The 7,719-nt window shown below is 37.8% G+C and overlaps 1 protein-coding gene across 1 annotated transcript in view; it reads left to right on the top strand.

Annotated features, from left to right (window-relative positions):
• The first annotated feature begins 1,038 nt into the window (after positions 1-1,038).
• Positions 1,039-7,719, top strand: part of LOC120776116 (PDF receptor) — a 66,001-nt gene continuing 59,320 nt past the window's right edge. Inside the window, exon 1 of the mRNA XM_040106619.1 lies at positions 1,039-1,457. The gene's annotated coding sequence lies outside the window, so the exon portion shown is untranslated. The remainder of the gene's footprint in view (positions 1,458-7,719) is intronic.

Here is a 7,719-nt window from a genome sequence, read left to right as displayed (position 1 = left end):
TTCTTTCACTTCCAATTTCATTTTTTAAAAGCGAATTTGAACTTTGGATGTGATTTGCTGTTAAACGAATTGATAGCAAAAAATCTGTAATAAATTTGTATGAAATAAATCGGAAACGCAGCAAGAATTATTGGCAGCTATTAATTAATAGACATGATTTTGTGGTTAAAAATAATTTTGAGAATTTTGGTTTGCATGAAAATAATTTGTTTAGGAATATATAGATACAGAGATCCTCACGTTGGCTACTACACCCCCCCCTATTTACAAATTGCTATATTGGGAAATACCGAGCTTACGCAAGACGGCTAATGATATTTTATTATAGCCGAAAATTTTGGAGTTCTACAAGTTTAGAGTCAACACCGCATTGTCGCAGAATTTTATTAGAGACTGCTTCATAGGAAAAAAATTCTGTCAGTTTTTCATTGCCTCATGAAAGGCAAACACCTCTAAAAAAACTGTTTGAAGCTGAAGGGTGAAGCCTCTTTCATAGTAAAAAAGAAATAATTTTTGTTGCCTTATGAAAGACTATCACACTTAAAAATACAGTTATATACCGAAAATATAAAATTCAGTGCATTTGAGTGCAGAAACTACCATCCATATGCTTCTGCTAATAACCCATCGATTTTGTTCGTTATCTTCAAACTAAGCTAGACATTGAAAAAATGTACTTAAAATCAACTCAACACCTTCAACAGCATCAAAGTAAGAAAAAAATGTTAAGAAACGAGAAAGTCCATAATACCATCATTATCATAATCCAGCAGCTACTAGCTACTTAACAGATATCTTACAAGCTGCTCACACACACATTCACATACACCAGCTGAGAAGATGCTGGCACTCACACCGACCTGCCTCACAGCGCGCCCACCTGCCACTCACTACCTGCATCATGGTGGGGTACCGAACCCCACCACCCACTGCTGCTGCGCCGTTTTCCGCTGCCGCCAGCCGTTGCTGAGCGCTTCAGCATAGCCGCATTTTAGTCTCACAACGGCTTTCAGCAGCGACGCGCGTACAACGGCGAACCGTTCCAAACGACACAGTATTCGTTTAGGTAAACAAGTGAGAAAATAGTAACAATAAATGCTTTAGATACGGGAAAATAAAGACGTTTCAGCAACAGCCAATGCGAGAGACGCAAGCGTGTAGAAAGCAGCAGTAAAAGTGCGCGAGAACGGCGCTTAAAATTCATTAAGAAAAGCTGTGTAGGAAAAGCGTACTTTTTCAAGCGCGTATTCCAGGAACTATCAAACCACTACACACACACACAGCGAAAGCATAAACAAAGCGCTGTGTGTATTGGTGAGCAGTGCTAGCATTGCTTTAAGCGCAGATTAAATTAGCTAATTTCGCGTAAATTGCATTGAAATAAAAGCAGGCAATTCTAAGATAAGCTGGCAGCGCGCAGTTGAACTACTTCAGTTGCACCGAGTGAGACTGACTTGGTAAGTGCAATCGAAAATAGTAACTAGTTACGGCCTAGTGCGAATCTAATACGAGTATGTATATTTTGAAAATAAAAAAAACATTCTAATATCAATTGAATTAGAATATTTCAACTGAATAACGACTAGTGACCATAGGAATAGTCTGGAACTAGTTACGGACTAGTGCGAATATAATCAATATATTTTGACAAGAAAAATTTAAATATCAACTGAACTAGTATTTTTCAAGTGAATACCGACTAGTGCGCATAGAAGTAGTCGCTAACTAGTTACGGAATGTACCGTAATTTAAAAAAAAAACAACAAAACAAAAAAATAAATTAAAGAAATTGAATCATAATTTCCGAAACAAAACAAAAAATTTATAAAAAAATTAATGAAATTTCGTTCGAGGAATTTTTATATAAGAATTTACGTCTGCATATTGGGCAACAGCCTTACCAGTGCCTAGGAACCATTTGGCAGTCCACTTATGTGAAAAATCGTAAACAATTAAACAAATTGCATTATGGAATTTTCATATTTTCAATTTCGACGATCAAATAAAAATAGAAGCGAATTTCCAGATCTAATAGCAATTACTAAAAGTGCTAAAACATTTCCTATACAATTGGAATTCATTAGTAATGGCACCAAAATTGCAATTTGCCAAATCGCTAGTAGAATATCTTTTAAGATTTGATTATTGGCTGTCCAGCTGACCGAATTTATTATTGCCAGACTCGCTTTGATTGTGGATCAATCAGATGCCCCCCATGGCGTATGCGTCACTTCCACGCTCGTCTTTTTCTTGTGCATACATACACACATACATACATATGTATATGTACATATGTGCCTTAGTGTTATATTATTGGTTTGCAGGCACTTATGCAAATATATATTTATTTGTTCGGGCTTAAAATGGTGTGTAGCGCTGAAAGATAGCAATTATTAGCACCTACAATTCGCGGACGGAGGGAATACTCAAAATGTGTGAACTGACAAAGTGCACACGTGATTAGAATAGAAATGAAGAATAAATAAATAAGCTAATATTAAGTAGAAAACAAATTGATGTAAGATATGAAGACTTGTAGAAGTTAATGGTCAATACGTTGGTGAAATGCGGAATAAAGGACTGAAAAGAATATATACTCCGGTTTCAAGTTTAGTTGTGATAAAAATTGGTTCCAACTGTTCAAAAACGATATATTAAGGTGGAATCTCTGTCTTAAAATATTTATATATATTCTTCTTCTTAATTGGCGTAGACACCGCTTACTCGATTATAGCCGAGTTAACTAGGGATGGAGTCATGTGTAGAAGTTCACGCAAGTGAGGAAAGTTCTCTGATCGCCATTCACTTGGGAGTGGCCAGAAACGATTCTTTTACACATGGCTCAAGCAGCTCACAACTTCCGGTCTTTGACCAAGTATCGTCTGGGTAGCCTAAGAACATCCGTTCGAAGGCAAGCTAAAGTGAGAAGGCGAAACATCCCCTCCATAGGGTTGTGCGCTGGGTTTGGGACCCGCCACGTAAAAAGCCCCCCAATGAAAGATTACCATAATTTAATATTAGTTTTCATTAAAAGAACAAAGTGCTGTCTTTCAATTTAAATTGTGAAAACTTCTCACGGATTTTTATGAAAGCTCGCGAGGCATGAACCCAAAAGCTTGTTTTCGTAAATACTATGCTTTAAACCTGCAAAATATGAAAGCTTAAAACACATGAAAGCTCGATAAGTACAAATCTGTAAGCTAATTGGTTTTCAATTTTTTTTCTGTCGAATTTTAATAAAAGCTTGCGGCACATGAACCTGAGGGCTTGCTATCTTATATAGCACGCTTACATTTTAAAACATTTCGCATAATAAGAAAGCTTATAAATATATGAAAGCTCACTAAGTGGAGGATGTGAAAGCAAATTGTAATATGAATTGGTTTCCAACTACAAAGTCAATTTAGAACAAGTTGAAAACCCAGATAACATTTAAAAATATTTGAATAGTCACAAAATGTGTTTGACTATGAAAATTATTGTGGAAGCTTAATAAAGTTTATGAAGAAAACGTACTTAATTCAGTACTTTTAGTATGAAAGCTCAGTAGTAAAAATATACGCAAGCTTTTTCTAAAATGGTGAAATTTAATGAAAGCTAATGAAATTAATGCACCAAACCCATCAAAAGCTCTGTGTGACCTTATAAACATTAAAAAGCTCAGCAAATATCTCAATATATAAAATAATATTTTTTTTTAACTGACACATACAATTTGAATCATAATCTGTGAATGACAGCCATCACTCACTCAAAACTCCTGCTGCTAGTTTTTGGCTTAGTATTATTCTCTTTCAAATTTTATCTTCCATTAAATTTCTCTACAAAAGCTTGGTCTCAGCTTGTACTTTTAGTGACTTAAAAATGTTCTTATCCTTCATTAAGAAGAGTGATTCTTTGTAGACGTCGCCTTTACAGCAGTCTTTTCAATCTAACAATTAAGTCAATCATCCTAATTGAATTCTTGAATGCAACAAAGCCGCATAAATCATTTACAGCGACTTCAAACATTTTGCCTAATACACTAGAGAGATAGGCTTTGCGTTTCTTTAGACACTCACACACCGAGTGTTTAGAAATAAACCATTTTCAAATAGGCTGTAAAAGGGAATCGGAAATGAATGGGACAAAGTTTGCTTCTCACACGGTCGCTGTCTGGCCTATGCTATTGTGCGCCATTAATAAATAACTCTAAAAATAGTGGAAAGGCTTTAGCAAGGCATTTGGATTTGTATATACAGTTACTGCTAATCCTTTGTGCTGCTGTTGTTGACACAGCGTCATAAAAGTAGACGAGAGCGCGAGTGAGCAAATTATTTGGAGTCACAATGCACACAATGCCATGCCCACCCAACGAACGCCCAACTCAACTTGCGGCACGCAGTTATGGCTCGACAATTACTCATGTACAATAACATATGTACAATTACATTAATGATTACTTTGGCGCAGATCAAATGTTTGCCTCTAGAAACCTCTCCCCTGTGGCCTCTCCGGGTATGTGCGTAAGTAAGTGCATTTATTCAAGCATATCTGTATTGTGTGTGTGTGCCCCTTGTGCTTTGACCTGCATTTGATTTGGTTGCTTTTAATTAAAATCGAATTTTGTCCATTTTCTCAGACTGTTATTTTATAGCAACTCTTGTGACTATACCGTTATGCTGCTTTCATCTGTCTATCGCAGTCCGAAATTTAACTACATGTCCGTTCCAAGCAAATATTCATTTACTTTTGGGTTGTTTTTCGGCAACGCATTAAGCTCAGTTGAGTTGCTGACTGCCGTTAACATTTTTGCTATTCAGTGCAAAGTTGTTGCTGGTTCCAGGAAATTTTAACTTTTATAGTTTTCTTAAACTTTTGTGTTTGTAACAACACACTTAGTCTAAAATGCCCACCAACTCATACACTTCGCTGCTGAAACCTCTGCTTACCCGCCCTTCGTTCACCACTCCATCACGTGGGCAGCAGTTCAGCGTCCGCTGGCTGCCGGTTTCACAATTTCACACAGTTTCCTCATTTAAAACCCTCACCCACTGCCTTACATTTATTTCATTTTAAAAATTTCACTTATACTCATTAAACTTAAAGGCGACTCATTACAAATTTTCACTCGTGATTTAGCGAATCAACAAGGTAAAGCAAATATTCGGCTTTGGTAATTACTAAAATGGATTTTTAAGTGAAATCGCTACATTTTTAAGCTTAAATTGATTTATGAAGACATAATTTAAAAACTTTCATATGCCAATATTTGTCAGCATGAAGTGGTCTATAGAAATTATTATTTTTTAGTTCGAGTCTCGAATATAACTAAGCTTTCGACAGAAATTTTTGAGGAAAAATACATATATGCCAGATTTCTCATTCCACGTATGTTCTTCACCATGAATAAAACGTCTTTTGGCTTTTATTTTCCCCAAGAGCTCGTCTTAAGGGATTTCACTAATATACGTCTTTTGTGGTTCTAGTCACGAGTAAGAAAAAAAGTTAACGTTAACCGAAGCTATAGTCCCCTTCACAAATACAACAGCATGTTTTCAAGAATCTTGAAAGGTCAGTTCGTTTGTCAGCTATATGCTGTAAAGACTCAATCTGAACGATATCTTCGGATATTGCATCGTTACCTTAGAAAATAAGCTCACCTATGCAAATTTCGCTATATCTTGTCAAATGAAAAAGCTTTCCATACAAACGCTTTATTTCCATCATTTACAAAATTACAGATCGATATCTCAAAAACAGAGGTACTAGTTCGTATATATACAGACGAACGGATAGACGGACATGCAGAAAGTCATCGTTAACGTGACTTAGCTGGTCACGCTGCTTATTTACAAATAGACTTTATAGGCTCTCTGACTTTTCATTTTGGGTGTTACAAACTTCATGCAAACCTAATATACCTGTATCCTGTTCAAGGTATTTCTGATTTCCTATTCCATGTACGTTCCTTAAGAAAATTTTTGGGTTAGACCTCTGATAAATTCGACCAAAAAGGATCTAATGCCCTCCGGTAATTTTTTATTCTAGAATATTGGGCAGTCGAAAATGTCTTTTCGTATTTTGTTATGAACAACGTAGTCGCATATTTTCGGTGCTACCAATCACATTGTGTCGTATAGAAATACGAAATGACTTTTTCGACTACCTCCTAGAATAAAAATTTAGAAGTATAATACTATGAACTTAGAATGCCTCACACCATACACTTTAATAAAAATAAAAATTTGCAACTTTACAGTTCAGGGGTCGGTCATTCACACTTATCCGCAGAGCAACGGTTACTATGCGATTTAAAATAACTGAATATAAAGCAGTATCCTCCCAGAAAGAATATTTTTAATTATTTGCTGAAATCAAAGAAATCCTGCGTGTTCACTGGCACACACTCGCACACACACAGTCTACAGTCTGTCGTCGTATTTAGTTGTGTTTCGCGAAGAAAAGTAATTAATTTGAACACTACTAAGAATTCGAGGCGCGAAACCGCACGCAGTTTGACGACTTCAAGACAACAAAGGGAAGCCGAGAAAAAGTGAACGAAACTTCCGTTATAGGCACAGTCACCCAAACGCTGACCTTAATAAAATTCCGCAAAAAGTTCAATAAATCTCACTTAGTAGCAATAAAAGCCTTCGAGTGACAACGCAGATGGAACGCAACTTCCTTGCAACAAAGTCTAAGCACTTAATTTGCGCTCTATAACCGTTTTCACTTCGTGGGCTTCACTCGGCGTCTCGCATGCAAAGCAGCGCTCATAGCAAACGGCACTCAGCCCACTAACCGAATTACCGCACAATTAAATGTTGCTCATACGCCCCCGCGGCCGTGCCTGTACAATGGGGCAGCACGCAGCGGCGAGTGCGGAAGTCAGCTGCAAGCGCTCAAAAATTACAATTTAATTTTGTTTTTCGGTTTTTGTTTGCAAATATATATGCATGCAACCGCCAACAGCCAGCATGGGTGTGTGTGTGTGGGTGCTTGCATTTTTGCATTTTTCGAGCGTTTCGGCAGAGATGAAGCAAATAAACGGCAAAGGTTTCTACATATTTTAATTTTCTGTGTGTGCGTGCGTCTGTATACGTAAGTGGCAGCGCAATGCGAGGCTGTTGCATGCCAGCAGTCAAGCAACGCGTGGGCGACTTAAAATGTGCGGCCATGCAATGAATGCGACCGAAACATGCTTGTAGCTGTAAAGCGTCGGACTCACCTACACACAGGTGCGCTTATATATACATACACACACACGCAACAAAGTCGTAAAAATCGGCGCTGCGGCGCTTGTTGTCAGCATGCTCACTCACTCGATTTTTGGTGTTTTTACTTTGAGTCTTCTTTTTGCTTTCTATTTACACTATGGTACTATTTTTCAAGTACGAGGCATCGCTTTCAAAGCATTTTGTGCCCCAAACTAGGCTCAAATGTCAATTTTTTGCTTTCGACTGGCCGCTACACGCGCCCACCTATTTGTCTTTCGCTTAATTTATTAGTTTACGTTCACAAGCCCTGCCGCCGCTTCGCAGTCGCATAAGCTGCAACCTCTCAGCTTCAAGCATAGGCTTTATTTGCCCGAACTCTGCCCTCGTAGTGCTATTTGTTAATCTACTTTATTTTACTTTTGCCCCTTACGCCGGCGGTACCGCCACGGCGTTGCCTCATGAAAGTCACGTGCAGCCAGGACATGCGCTCACGCCTATCGCATTGACGAGCCTACCATAA

The sequence above is a fragment of the Bactrocera tryoni genome, chromosome 4 (genome assembly GCF_016617805.1).
Source record: "Bactrocera tryoni isolate S06 chromosome 4, CSIRO_BtryS06_freeze2, whole genome shotgun sequence".
Taxonomy (NCBI): Eukaryota; Metazoa; Arthropoda; class Insecta; order Diptera; family Tephritidae; genus Bactrocera; species Bactrocera tryoni.
Note: the sequence above shows the minus strand (reverse complement) of the source record. Positions and strands in the feature narration are given on the sequence as shown.